Source organism: Giraffa tippelskirchi, chromosome 12, assembly GCF_054371585.1.
Source record: "Giraffa tippelskirchi isolate mGirTip1 chromosome 12, T2T-mGirTip1v1.2.pri, whole genome shotgun sequence".
Classification (NCBI taxonomy): domain Eukaryota; kingdom Metazoa; phylum Chordata; class Mammalia; order Artiodactyla; family Giraffidae; genus Giraffa; species Giraffa tippelskirchi.
In genome coordinates this window covers 79,098,493-79,114,537 of record NC_137286.1, presented here as the reverse complement: position 1 = coordinate 79,114,537, position 16,045 = coordinate 79,098,493, and the positions used below count along the sequence as shown (strand labels likewise).

General features: G+C 36.7%; 1 long non-coding RNA gene across 1 annotated transcript; it reads left to right on the top strand.

Moving 5' to 3' along the window:
* The first annotated feature begins 8,131 nt into the window (after positions 1-8,131).
* LOC145530620 (uncharacterized) lies at positions 8,132-15,006 on the top strand. The gene is made up of 3 exons (XR_014071939.1): positions 8,132-8,212; positions 8,761-8,966; positions 12,283-15,006. It is a non-coding gene; the product is annotated as an uncharacterized LOC145530620 (long non-coding RNA).
* Positions 15,007-16,045: the final 1,039 nt, after the last annotated feature.

Here is a 16,045-nt window from a genome sequence, read left to right as displayed (position 1 = left end):
ACAGGGAAGAGAGACAGGACCATGATCTAGAGATGGACATGTGGTATTGTCTATAACTGGCAAGAAGGTCAGTGTCCTGGAGCTCTTGGAAATAGGAGGAGAGTAATGAATGAAATGCGAGGTTGGAAAGCCTTTGCTAAAACTGCTGCTGCTGCTGACACTGCTAAGTCCCTTCAGTTGTGTCTGACTCTGTGCGACCCCATAGATGGCAGCCCACCAGGCTCCCCCGTCCCTGGGATTCTCCAGGCAAGAACATTGGAGTGGGTTGCCTTTGTCTTCTCCACTAAAACTGATGACAATTAGCTATTAATGGTAGCTTTTGTTACTGTTGGTGATTAGATATCATTTTGAAAAAAAAAAAAAAAAGGAAAGCCATTGGAAGATAATAAATGAAAGACTGAAATTGTTTACTTGATTTTCTTTAATGGAGGGCCTCAGCTGCCCTGTGATGAATAATTGCAGAAGTGAAAGTTCTAGCACAGGAAGCATTTATGAGTCAACGCCGGTAATGGAGGTGTCAGACAATGACGGAGGTAGAGAAGAATGGTGAAACCTTGTAAACATCTTTGGACACAAAACTATAATAATTTATCTGTTTAAATTCAGCCTCAACAAATAAGGGACAAAATTTCTTTTTTAAGAATTGAATTAGGAAGCAAAAGGAACAGGTCTGTTACTGAGAGAAGTGTAGAAATCATAACTTTGGTTTTGGATACATTGATTTTTAAGTTACCCAAGTGGATAAACAGGATAGGGAATAAGATATGCAACCCTGAAATCCAGGGAAGAACAGGGCCTCCAGGTAGATGTGGAAGTCATCAGCACATAAAGAGCATCCGAGTCCTCCAGACTGGCTGGGCCTTGAGGGATGAGAGAAATCAAGCCCGGGAACACTCAGGGTGTATCTGTGAGGAGGTGAGGAGGCCCCGGAAAGGGAATCACAGCGGTGAGCACATTTGACTTTCTGAAAATATATTTTCAGTTAAATTATCGTTAGAATTTGTGGTGCCTGGTAAAACATGGAGAAAGAAATGGTCCAATTTGTGGACTTAAGATAGAATTTGAGGAATGAAAGTATAGAAAGCAATACACTACAATTTTTAAAGGCTAATAGCATATTTAATTATTTAATTTATTTATTTATCTATTTATTTACTGAAATAAGATCGCTGTTAAGTATTATATATTATAGATGTATAATATAATGATTCACAATTTTTAAGCTTATACTCCTTTTATAGTTACTATAAAATATTGGCTATATTCCCTGTGTTGTACAATATATTCTTGTGGTTTATTTTATATGTAATAGTTGGAATCTCTTAGTTCCTTACACCGACACTGCCCCTCCTTCTTTCCTTCTCTTCACTGGTAACCACTAGTTTGTTCTCTATATCTGTGAGTCTGCTTTTTTTTCTTATGTTCTGTAGCTTGTCGTATTTTTTAGATTCCAAAAAAATGTGCTATCTCACAGTATATATCTTTCTCTTATTTCATTTGGCATAATGCCCTCCAAGTCCATCCATATTGATGTAAATAACATCGTTCCATTCTTTTAATGGCTGAACTTTCCCATTGTCTATAGATACCACATCTTCCTTCCATCTGGGGATGGGCACATATCATGGCTACTGTAAATAACACTGCTATGAACATTGGGGTACATACATCATTTTGCATTAACATTTTAAGTGCATTAATAATAGACTTTTAAATGATTTTGTGCTAAAAGGGAACAGGGAGGTGGAGGAGTAGCTAGAGGGTATATGGAGTGAAAAGAACTTTATAGTATGTAGTGACACTGCCGAGTGTTGTATGATAAATGGAATGATTCCTCACAGAGGGCACATTTGATAATTTAGGTGAGAGAAGATATAATTTGGGGAGCGGATATTTTATAGATGTGGGAGACAGAATTCAGGAGGATGTAGAGTAGGAAGGGGATGTAGGAAGTAGCATATTGGCTAAAAATTTCAAATTTGTGTGTGGATATGGAGATGAGAACATGTAGATATTATTATCAGAAAATGTGGCAGAGCGTTGGAGGTTTGAAGAGGGAGGAGGTGTAAAATCTCATCTAGAATAAGAATAATCTAAGGAAATGAGATGCAATTGTCTACCATATAACACTTTATTTAGTGATACAAGTTTAAGTCCCAATCAACATGGTTTTGTCATTTTTCTACACTCTTGTCTAGCTGCCTGAATGCAGATTCAGAGAGTGAGATTTAACCAGGAATGTATGGAGGGTGATAGAGGATTCTGAAATTAAGTACATATTCAGAACAATTTTTGTATTGTTGTGCCAGGAAATATAAGTTACTTGAAAGAGAGGCATAAAGACAAGATACAGTGAGGCCTTTTACTCTTAGCAAATTATATTTTTGCTAGTGTTCATGCACATAGGTGTGCAATAACAAATAAATATTTTCAGTGGTATTCAGGGTTGAATCATTTTTGGTAGCGCTTTATAACAATATCCCATAATTTATAATACTGAATATGTGCATATTATTAGGAAAAGCAGCCAGAGCTACCAAAGATATACTATTTTTACTACCACTACACAACCTCCCAACCTGATTTGCTCCAGACATGTAGGAGTTAATGTACTGCTGAGAAAATAGATGGAGCCGCTTTACAATGCAGATGCCCAGCTTCATTGCTACCCTGAATTTCTTTATTATTATTATTTCCCTTGTTGTTGTTGTTCAGTCACTAATTCCTGTCCATCTCTTTTGCTATCCCACAGAGGCAGCACGCCAGGCCTCTGGTCCCTGCCTTTCTTCCGGAGTTTGCCTAAGTTCACGTCCACTGAGTTGGTGATGCTATCCAGCCATCTCAACCTCTGCCACCCTCTTTTCCTCCAGTGACTTGACTCTTCACGTTAGGTTGCCAAAGTTTCAGCTTGGAGCTTCAACTTCTGCATCAGTCCTTCCAGTGAGTATTCAGAGTTGATTTCCTTTAGGATTGGCTACTTTGATCTCCTTGCTGCCCAAGATACTCTCAAGAGTCTTCTCAAGCACCACAATTCAAAAGCATCAATTATTCGGTTGCTCAGCCTTCTGTATGGTCTAACTCTCATATCCATACATGACTACTGGAAAGACCATAGCTTTGACTAGATGAACCTCGTCGGCAAAATGATGTCTTTGCTTTTAATATGCTGTCTAGATTTGTCATAGCTTTCCTTCCAAGAGGCAAGAGTCTTCTAAATTTGTGGCTACAGTTACCATCTGCAGTGATTTTGGAGCCCAAAGAGACAATCTGTCGCTGCTTCCATTTTTTTCCCCTTCTATTTGTCATGAAGTGATGGGACCAGATGCCATGATCTTCGTTTTTCGAATGTTGAGTTTTAAGCCAGTTTTTGACTTTCCTCTTTCACCCTCAATAAGAGGCTCATTAGTTCCTCTTCACTATTAGAGTGGTATCATCTGCATATCTGAGATTATTGATATTTCTCAGGGCAATCTTGATTCCAGCTTGTAACTCATTCAGCCTGGCATTCTGCATGATATATTCTGCATATAAGTTAAATAAACAGGGTGACAGTATATAGCCTTGTGGTACTCCTTTCCCAATTTTGAACCAGTATGTTGTTCTATTTAAGGTTCTAACTGTTGCTTCTTGACCCGCATACAGGTTTCCAAGGAGACAGATAAGATGGTCTGATGTTCCCATCTCTTTAAGAATTTTTCACAGTTTTTGTGATCCACACAGTCAATCCCTTACTATCAAATAAAGCACGTTTCAGAAACTTTTTTGAGATTGTGTTAATCTTTTGTAACCTAGGGGACAGGCTGGAGTGACATAGAAACAATATAAGTTGGCTGGTTCCATGGATTGGAATTTCCTATGTGGTCAAATGATTGTCGAAATTGAATAATGACAGAGAACAGTTAGACAAGTGGCTTTGTAGGAAGAAAGGAAGACCAGGTTTGAAACTGAAGGAACGCCATCATTGACAATGACAATTCTGCAATATAACATAGGATCAGGTGGCAAAGAAGTGTTCAAGACTGTTGGATGTGAAAAATTCAAGAATGGAGAAGTGTTAAGTATAAAATGAAAACCAGATATGAAAATTTCCTGAGCAGATAAGATCATTTAAGTCATGTAAACGAAGCTAAATTTAGCTCATTTCATGGACATAAGTGAAACTTAACTTGGATTATTTCTCATAAACACCTACAATAACCATAAAATAAATCTATAAATCTGTCATCTTCCTACAATGGTGTTGCACACTTTTAAACAATCCCCTGATGTCTACAAAACTCCATTGTAATAGCCAATCACTGTAAAGGTTAAACAATTTCCTCATTTTCAACTTATAAGCCACCCTGTAATGTCAGGTCCCTGAGTCTCATATCAGTTTTGAATGTGAAAGCTCCCAGTTTGTGAATTTATTTTATGCAAAATAAGTTTTTATTAAATATTATTTATTAATTTGGTACCTTTAATGTTTCTATTTCTGGATTTTTGACAGAACTTGGGTGGTCATAGTAAATATCAATTATAAGGATATTGAAGTCACTGACATTTTGAGAGCAGCATTTTTGGGAGTAATAACAAACCATATTTTAGAATAATTAGAAGAAATGATATACTATTTATTTTTATGACTATAGCAAATAAGAATAAGGGATATAATCTAATAACATTAAATTTCATTTCTGGGGATGAAGGTTGAATATAGAAAACAATTTAGAAATGGCAAAGACTAGAATAAAGATCGTCTGTGGTATAAGGAAGGCTGCAGAGTAAACAGCTACCATTGAACAGAACTCTAGAGAAAAGAACACTAATTTTTTTAGTCAGAAAAGGAAATTTAAGGAACTGTTCAGAAAGGAACTTGAGGATATAGAGAATTTTGCTGCTGATAGTTCATGAATTACAAATAATTCAGGGGTGAGGAGTTGAATATGGTGAGTGATATGAAAGTTGTAGGGAACGCACAAACCTTATGATGACGGGAAATTTCTTCAGCTTCTCATGATGACTTGAATTTCAAAAGCGCTTAGAAGTAATAAATAACAGGGCTTCCCTGGTGGTTCAGATGGTAAAGAATCTGCTTGCAATGCAGGAGACCCAGGTTTGATCCCTGGGTTGGGAAGATCTCCTAAAGAAGGGAATGGGTACCCACTCCAGTATTCTTGCCCAGAGGATTCCATGGACAGAGGATCCTGGTGTGCTACAGTCCATGGGATCGCAAAGAGACAGACATGACTGAGAAATTAATGCTTAAAGGTATGAAGGGATTAGACTGTTGGTCTCTTCTGTACTGATATTTAGTGACATGATAAAGTGTATTATATTTATAAGGACTTTCTGATATCACAGGTTAGATTATTTGAGAAGCCAACTCTGAGAAAGAGAACAGAGTATATGACGTTTCATCTCTAGAGGTCAAAACCTGTGGAAGTGAGGGGAAGGAAACAGGATTGGGCAAAAAGAGAAGTATGACTGCAGCATGGTCTACCAAATATTGTACTGCTGCTGCTGCTAAGTCACTTCAGTCGTGTCCGACTCTGTGCAACCCCATAGACAGCAGCCCACCAGGCTCCCCCATCCCTGGGATTTTCCAGGCAAGAACACTGGAGTGGGTTGCCATTTCCTTCTCCAGTGCATGAAAGTGAAAAGTGAAAGTGAAGTCGCTCGGTCGTGTCTGACTCTTAGCGACCCCATGGACTACAGCCCACCAGGCTCCTCCATCCATGGGATTCTCCAGGCAAGAGTACTGGAGTGGGGTGCCACTGCCTTCTCCAAATATTGTACAGCTATTGTCATTATTTAGTTAAGTTGGACTGCAGCCAACCAGGTTCTTCATTTCATGGGATTTCCTAGCCACAGATGCTGGAGTGGGATGCCATCTTCCTGACCTAAGGATCAAACCCAAGTCTCCTGCAGTTCAAGTGGATTCATTACTGCTCAGCCACCAGGGAAGCCTTTGTACAACTGAACAGCTCTATGGACCCTCAATATTATCTGAAGTTGGAAGAGAGGATCAGGCTTTGATATCTGCCCCTTCTTGGTCAGTCTTCGGGTGTGAGGCTGCAGGAGGAAAGGGGTGTGCATTTAGCAAGCGGTCAGTGGAGACGGCTGACAGCAGAGGGCCATGGGCTGGCAGAATGTGCAGCAGCTCGTGAATAAATTCTTTCTCCAGAAGGGAGAGCTGGTTGGAGCTGCATGGCTTTTGGCTAAATTGATTTCACCGGTTAATTCCCCACCACTTTTTTCTGGGTGTACTTAGAAAAAAAGGAAAGGAAAATAGGAAACCAAATACTTGCAATCTGAGATATCAGGTAAGTAAATGGCAAAAGTAGCTTCAGCTTCAATCCTTGCTGGTTTTAAGGTTTGCATGAGAAAAAAGTATCTTCACTGCTAAGTATGCTGTTGAGTTACCTATTATCACATTATTGTGGAAAATATTAGATAACAATTAAAAAGCACAACTCATCTAAAACTACAGCTGTATATTTATGTTTTCACCAAAATTAAAAAAGAATTATATACAGACTTATATTTTAGCATTAGCACAACTCTGTCCCCAGTTATACCTTTATAAGGTTTTTCTTTATTATTTTTTTATTTCACTTTTTTCTGACTCATAGAAAACTGTTCATTTATTGTTGGTACTGATAACTATCTTTTTTAATGCTAAAAATGGAATTTAAAGTATCTTTAAGATTGATAACTATGTTAATGACTTTCAGATGCTAATCTATGGTGAATTTATGGTCCGATTTCTACTTTATATCTGTGCATCAGAATTCACATATTTAACGAAAGGAGAAGAAAATGCCAGATACTGTGAGCATTGGATCATTCTGCAGATAACAAAAACCATTAGACTTCTATATGTTTGTATACAGTTGAGTTTGTATCGTATGTGTTTCCTGAGGAACTGGAGCATAAATTTCAGAGAGATGAATCACAACTGTTTAATTCTTCTAAAACAGAAAATATGCTAATTAATTTTCCTTTTTTCTTTTCAAGGAAAATGGCATTTAAAATTAAAATTTCTTTCTGAAATGATGAAAATATTCCAGAAAAATAACATCAAAATTAGTTTCAAATTATCTATGGAAGGTGTTAATATAAAGCAAAATGAAATTTTCATTTGCAGTGAAATACTCATCTATCATAGTAAATTAACTTTTCAGCTAAACAAATACGCTTTAATCAGTGATGTTTCTGAACATCTGTCCATGTTGGCTTGTTGTACATGAGAGTTTTATCCCTGCTTACAGCTGAGGTTGCAAGCTTATAAAAAAGGGATCCCTCTTTTTCTGGCCTCGGCCTCCCATGCTCCCTTTGATTTAATTCCACTTACTCGAGGTTGTTCTCTGTCCCCTAGCTGATATACACAAAGTGGATTTCCTGTTTGTCTCAAGCCCTTTGGATCAACATAATTGCTAAAGTTTTGCCTTCTTTTTGTTTACTCCAGATGAAGGTCCCTGCTCTATGCCCAGAGTTTGCCCTCTCTTTTTGGACAGTAATTAGTCATTTGTTACTTAGATACTTATTACTAGCAGTGACAGATATAGGTAATATTGTTTCCTCGAGGTTACGGAAATGATGCTATGACAATAAACCTTCTGATGGGAATTCCTTTCCAGATGAGTTTTAAGTCCATGGGTCCTGACTTCATAACAAAATTGCAAGCAGAAAGGCTTTTCCATTTTTCAAAAAAAAAAAAATTCTCACCTGCTCACATTTCTGAGATGATCTATAATTGAAAATGCCAATATAAGTAATACTTCGAGTATTGTCACCACTGCTTTTGGTTGGGATACATTTTTATTAATAAGAATCAGGACTTATTTAATAGCTCAAAATCATGATCAAAGGTTCCCTTTACATCTCTAAATTTTCTGCATGTGGAAATAGTGTCATGATACTCGGAAATGCTAGAGAAGACATTCCTGAGGCTAGAAAAAAATAGCTAGTCTAAACTGGGAAGTGCTGTGGGGAAAATACCAATTCCACTCACAGATCTGGACAAAGACCTCATAGAATAAACCCATATTCCACCTTTTATCAGTTAAAATTCCCAAGTTATAATGTGAAAGTGAAAGTTGCTCAGTCGTGTCCGACTCTTTGTGACCTCATGGACTATACAGCCCATGGAATTCTCCAGGCCAGACTACTGGAGTGGGTAGCCTTTCCCTTCTCCAGGGGATCTTCCCAACCCAGGGATCGAACCCAGGTATCCTGCATTGCAGGCGGATTCTTTATCAGCTGAGCCACCAGGGAAGCCCAGTTATAGTGTCACTGACATTTAAAAAAAGTGAGCTATCTCTCTGGCCTTAGGTTAAGTCATGTGTAAATGAGAACACTAACAACTAGGTTATTGTTATAAATGTGGCTATAAAATATATGATACAGTAGATAAATACACTTGTCACTCTATTCATAAGGGGTGGGGTGGGGTGTATTTTAGTATTTATTCCCTTTGTGTAATAATAGCTGAGCAACCCCAGTGAATAAGTTATAAAATGCCAAAATGTTGAAAGTTAGAGAGGTAAAAACATTAAGAATACAAAGAAAGGCATTGAGAATTGAGGACAGATTTAATTAAATGACTAAGTAAAAACGTGTTAGAAAATGAGGAAACACAGGAGGTTCACATATCGTTAGAAAAGGGGAGGGTAGTAAAAAACGGGAAAGTCAGAGTAAATGGAAAGAAGAACACAATTTTTAAACATTCAACTCTTAATAAAATTCTGAATAAATTAAGGCACAGTTTTTTCTTAGTATTCAGGTCTCTTTTGAATGGTGGTGTCGAAGACTCTTGAGAATCCCTTGGAGAGCAAGGAGATCCAACCAGTCCATCCTAAAGGAAATCAACCCTTAATATTCGTTGGAAGGACTGATGCTGAAGCTGAAGCTCTAATGCTTTGGCCACCTGATTTGAAGAACTGACTCATTGGAAAAGACCCTGATGCTGGGAAAGATTGAAGGTAGGAGAAGAAAGGGGCAACAGAGGATGAGATGGTTGGATGGCATCACCAACTGTATGAACATGAGTTTGAGTAAACTCCAGGAGTTGGTGATGGATAGGGAAGCCTGGCGTGCTGCAGTCCATGGGGTCGCAAAGAGTCGGACATGACTGAATGAACTGAACTGAACTGAACAGGCGTCTAAATTTCTCAACAAAATATTTTTATAATTAACGGAAAAGTGCAGAAATGTAACAACTCTTGCCATATTATCTAAAAATTAAAAAAGAAATCTTCTAGAAATCCAGTCATCTATTAGCACAGACAGATATAACATATATGTTATGTATATATATATGTTATAAATAAATGTGTATTTATAATTCACATTTATTTTGCATAACTGTCAAATGTTTTCTTTTAGCCATAAGGCCCTTCTGCTGCACCAAGGGCCTTTCCACGTGGAGTAATGTCTGCAGATGCTCTAGCTGTCAGGGCTACTTTCAAAAGGTGTTTTCAGGGTGTCATTCGCTGGCAGTAACTTATGTTGTGATATTTTCTGCACATTGACCTCACAACCTGCTTGATATGCATAATGCTTTGGTCTGTCTTCAGAATTTGTTGCTTAAGAATGCCCTTGTCTCCTGTCCTCTCGCTTCATACAGTGTTGGGATGGTAGGTGCATTATTCTTGTTGATAGGTTGCTGAATCTTTTGATAGGTGCTATGAATTTGAACACTCATTTTGAAATACAGTCCAGTCCTCTCCACCGTCAGTGACTAAGCTCACTGATATACATTCTTGAGAGCAAAGGCTGTGTGTTTAAATGTGTATGTTTATTTGAATTGGTCAAATTGCTCCTTTTTTTGCTGTTGTTGTTTTTACCTTAACTGGACACATTGCTGCCCTAGATAAAACTGCTTGCTCAAATGTAGACAAAAATATGTTACTGGGAGGAAAGCACCTATATCCCTAAGATATTTTGATATACGATATTTGGTTATCCCATTGATGTGTGCTGCACCAAATCACTTAGTAATTGTTGGAATTTCCTTTCATTTTTAAAAATATTTACGTATTAATATTTTAAAAGGTATCATATTTTTTCTTCATTTTATTCTAGCATGTTTTCCTCTTTTAAAACTTCACTGTTCTACACTTTGAATTTTCTTTAACGCTGTGGTACTTTTCTGTTTGGTCCAATTGTTTACATTCCACTTACCTGTTTTCTAAACATGAATAATAACTGTAGGTAATGTAATGAGGTAAATTGATGAAGAAATGGAATATGAATTAGTGATTCAATGAATTCAGTAAATACCTTGAGTAGATAAGCTCTATATGTGTTTTTGATAAGAATTGGAACCAATATGACTCAATTCTACCTGTTTGCCATCGTTTTAATTGACACTATTCTGAAATGATTGCTATGAGCCACTTTAAGGGGAGCTTTGACCTAGAGGCACCGTTTATTCTTCCCTTTGACGTTCAGCAGGCATCCTTTTGGCTCTGAAGTCTCTTCCCCTTTAAGGAGAAATGCGTCTGAAATCCATGTATTAATAGCAGTTAATGGTGGCCACCACTGATTTAATTTGTTTAACCACTTGAGTCCTGCTATATAAACCTAGTACATGGGGTTAGTCACCTATCAGTAGGAAAGGATACGATATGAGCAGAGGTGTAGCACTCTCAGTCCTTAGGTGATAGTCTGAGTTATGCGCTCAGCCCTGCCCACTGGGTGGCAGAACCAGTGAAGCATTCAGCCATTGAATTTCCAGGCGGCTTAAGTGACTCAAGTACTACTCAGGACAATTAGCCTTGGGGATTTCTGCTGCTGCCTTTTCTTAAATGAATGCTTCATTTTCTTTTTAAGATGGATTTTCTCCCAGATTTCTAAAGACACTCATTTTACTTTCCCCATTGTCCTTAAAAGAAAAGAACAAGATGGTTCTTGTTGACCTCTAGAGGAAAGCTAAATAGGGCTTTTTCATTGTTACTTAACTCCTACTTGTCACCAAATGCAAATATAGAACAATATATTTTGTTTTAAGTACCAGAAAACTACTGAATTTCAAAACATTTGTTCAACTCTTTCTCACAATACACCAGTTTTGGAAAATATGACAAATTCTTTATGTTCTCTAAAACATTCCATTAAGCGCTGTATGGTTAATTATGGAAGTCTCTAAACAATGACTTAAGGTTACTTATGCTCACAACAATAAGAAATAAAATGTTGATCAACTTCAGAACAGTTACCAGGTATAAATACTAACAATGAGCCTAACATGATTAATTAAGGAAGATTGGCTTATGATCTGATCACAGGAACTCTTTATTCTAGAATTTTTAAAGCTTTTGTTACAAAATGGATACTATTTTGAGTATGAATATGAACTAATAAGCATAGGAGAGGACTTGAGGGAAATCATGAACTCTTAATTCTCACTAAGGTATATGTGTGCCCAGTTGTATCCAACTCTTTGTGACCCCATGGATTATAGCCAACCAGACTCCTCTGTCCATGGAATTTTTCAGGAAGGAAGGCTGGAGTGGGTTGCCATTTCCTTCTCCAGAGGATTTTCAGGACCAAGGAACTGAAACCTTTTCTCTGCATTTCAGATGGTCTCCTGCATTGCAAATGGATGCTTTATTGCAGAGCCAGGAAGGAAGCTCAAACAGTAACACAAAGCAAACGTCCTAATGGAGATATAGGAGATCATATTTGAAATTGAATTTTTTCACATGAGTGTATTAGAGTAGAAATATTTTAATATTTCACATTTTAAGCTTCCTATGAAATTTTGAAACTTGGAAAATCTTTTGAATTATAGATTCTGTGTTGCATATTTATAATCATACATATTTTAATTGACACTATTAAGATATGTCAGTTTGACATAGTCTTTAAGCCACTGTTTATATTTATATTTACATAAATATAAAACTTTGAAATATTGACAAAACATATTCAATTGACTTAACAGAAAACTATCAGTCCTATAATGCTTTTATACGTCCCAAAGAAACATTAAGGAGAGGCTGGTAAGGATGCCATTGTTTCCACAAGTTATTATATCACATTTGAAAGTGTCTTATTCTTTGGCTTTTGTTACTTTATCAGACTTCTCTTGTTCATTTGTTACTCATGCTAGGAGTTCTAAACACTTCAAAACATTTTTCATTTCTCATGCAGAGTTGTTCCATTTTATATATAATATTTCTGGAAGATGTCACACATTTCTAGAGTTTTAATTACTATATCTATAAAATTGAAACCCTTACTTATACCTTCCACATGACTATTACCGTGACTGAAGCTTCCTATCTCTTACAGGATACTTCTGTTTGAATATTGTGTTCTCCAGTCAAATCATCTGAAATCTAACTTACAATTTTCATCCTAAAACCATATTTCTTCTTTTTTTAATATTCTCTTAACGTAGTGCAAAATCTCCATACGAGTATTGTTGGATCTTGAGGCCTCATAGAGGTAAATCATCCACTGCTTTTAATTTCTCCTTTAAGCAGTCAACAAATTCTTTCATTGATTTTTTTTTCTTTTTAATGCTTTTTGAACTGTTCTCATGAAGCTAAGGAATGTAGCAATTTTAATATGCTATTTTACTTTGAAAGAATTATACAGAAAAGTTCTTCACGACCGAGACAATCACGATGGTGTGATCACTCAACTAGAGGCAGACATCCTGGAATGTGAAGTCAAACGGGCCTTAGGAAGCATCACTATGAACAAAGCTAGTGGAGGTTATGGAATTCCAGTTGAGCTATTTCAAATCCTGAAAGATGATGTCGTGAAAGTGCTGCACTCAATATGTCAGCAAATATGGAAAACTCAGTAGTGGCCACAGGACTGGAAAAGGTTAGTTTTCATTCTAATCCCAAAGAAAGTCAATGCCAAAGAATGCTCAAACTACCACACAATTGCGCTCATCTCACATGCTAGTAAAGTAATGCTCAAAATTCTCCAAGCCAGGCTTTAGCAATACGTGAACCATGAACTTCCAGATGTTCAAGCTGGTTTTAGAAAAGGCAGAGGAACCAGAGATCAAATTGCCAACATCCGATGGATCACCGAAAAAGCAAGAGAGTACCAGAAAAACATCTGTTTCTGCTTTATTGACTATGTCAAAGCCTTTGAATGTGTGGATCACAAGAAACTGTGGAAAATTCTGAAAAAGATGGGAATACCAGACCACTTGACCTGCCTCTTGAGAAACCTGTATGCAGGTCAGGAAGCAACAGTTAGAACTGAACATAGAACAATGGACTGGTTCCAAATAGGAAAAAGAGTATGTCAAGGCTGTATATTGTCACCCTGCTTATTTAACTTATACGCAGAGTACATCATGAGAAATGCTGGGCTGGAGGAAGCACAAGCTGTAATCAAGATTGCTGGGAGAAATGTCAATAACCTCAGGTATGCAGAGGACACCACCCTTATGGCAGAAAGTGAAGAAGAACTAAAGAGCCTCTTGACGAAAGTGAAAGAGGAGAGTGAAAAAGTTGGCTTAAAGCTCAGCATTCAGAAAACTAAGACCATGGCATCTGGTCCCATCACTTCATGGCAGATAGATGGGGAAACAGTGGAAACAGTGGCTGACTTTATTTTTCTGGGGTCCAAAATCACTGCAGATGGTGACTGCAGCCATGAAATTAGAAGATGCTTACTCCTTGGAAGGAAAGTTATGACCAACCTAGATAGCATATTAAAATGCAGAGACATTACTTTGCCAAAAAAGTTCCCTCTAGTCAAGGCTATGGTTTTTCCAGTAGTCATGTATGGATGTGAGAGTTGGACTGTGACGAAAGCTGAACACCAAAGAATTGTTGCTTTTGAACTGTGGTGCTGAAGAAGACTCTTGAGAGTCCCTTGGACTGCAAGGAGATCCAACCAGTCCATCCTAAAGGAGATCAGTCCTGGGTGTTCATTGGAAGGACTGATGTTGAAGCTGAAACCCCAATACTTTGGCCACCTGATGGGAAGAGCTGACTCATTGGAAAAGACCCTGATGCTGGGAAAAATTGAGAGCTGGAGAAGGGAATGACAGATGGTGAGATGGCTGGATGGCATCACTGACTCGATGGACATGGGTTTGGGTAGACTCCGGGAGTTGATGATGGACAGCGAGGCCTGGCGTGCTGTAGTTCATGGGGTCGCAAAGAGTTGGACACGGCTGAGTGACTGAACTGAACTGAACTTTGAAAGAAAGCCATTAATTACAATCTAGTGCATGCATGATAAAGCTCAAATATAGCATTAATTTGCACCTGGTAGAATAATGATAAGTAATTTTCTCCCTTAGAGAGTAGGTGGGAACCCCAAATCTGCAGTAAAATATTTTTATGGAAGTGACAGTTCAGCATAGTCCAAAAGATAAATCACTGTTTAGGACAACATTCAGTTATTAGAGGCAGATATTGAGAATTGAAAGTTTAATTTGTATCAGTACATTCATTTTAGATATTATGCATGTAAAACATTATTTATTTACTTATTATCAAGACGAAAGTTGAAAGTGAAAGTTGCTGTCATGTCCAACTCTTTGCCACCCCATGGAGTTTATACAGTCCATGGAATTCTCCAGGCAAGAATACTGGAGTTTATTCCAAATATAATTTTACTGAGTGAATTATATGTCAAACCCTTTCCTAAGTACTGGTGATGTTATCTAAACCGTGAAAGCATAAAATCTTTGCCTATGTACAGATTCATATTTCAAATTCCTAAAAATCAAGCACATTTTTAAAAACTCGTAAATATACATATTAAATTCATTCTCAAGTTTCTATAATATGAGGATATTCTTAAGATCTAGTTCATATTTGTAATGATAAATCAGTACCAGTAATAAACACCCATAAAACAACAACCACATACATATTTATGTACATGTATTTACTTTTGTGTGTATTTACTTCTTTGTATGGTTAAATTTTTATATCATTTATCTTATTTTAACTTTACGATTTTGTATTGTGATGTGAATGAATTTCTATGGCTATAAAATTGTTTCCTAAATTATACACATTTATGTATTACAAACATCCTGAAAGTTTGCTCCTTTATAAAGTTGAGTATTGAGATGATGTTAAAGGTTTACACAGAGAAAACTTGCTTTTTAAGGTGGAAGAATGTACAAATATCTATATGTCACTGATTATAAAAGAGATGAGCCACAAAAATTCTCCTTAACTTGGTGAACTTCAGAGGATTGAAATTATTAGAAAAGTAATTGTTTTAATAATAGTAAATCATTGCTTTATTCTCATTATTGCATATAATATGAGAGGAATACTGAGTAAGTAAAAGTTTTTCAAATTCGGAATAAAGAACTATAAAACAGATAACATGAATTTATGCCAGACACATTACAATAAAAATATAACATTATATATCCCTCAAACAGAACTTGTAATTTAATTTTCCTAAACTTCATGTGTGCAATATTTTTGCTTCAAATGCTCACATCAAACCCAAATAATAGAAAGTTAAACATAAATAGTGTATGTGCATGTGTGAATATTTTACTAGAGCCTTGATTTTGTATTAGGCCAATCACATTTAAAAATTAAAAGCAGCATATTATTTTATAATCCCTTAATCATGATAGCTGTGGTCTAGACATAATTTATGATAGTTATATTCTAAACAATTTTTGATAGGACTAAATAAAAAATAATGAAACATTTCTAATATATCTATAATAAAGAATAGAGAAGAGATATTTCATCTCACTGTGTATTGATCCGATTTGTAAAATGGTTCTGAATAACAGTCACTTTCACAAGAAATGAACTAAAAGCATAATTTGTAATGTATTTTGTAGAGGAATATTTTTTCTTTAAAAAGAATAACTGTTTACGGCAGTTTAAGGTTCACAGCAAAATTGAGAAAAAAGTACAGATATTTACCACATATGCATAGCATCCCTCACTATTAACGTCCCCCACTAGACTGGTACATTTTTTTAAATTGATGAGCCTACATTGGCACATTATAATCACCTGCAATCCACAGCTTACACCAGGGATCCCTCTTGGTGCTGTACACTCTATGGGTTTGGACAAATGTGTAAGGA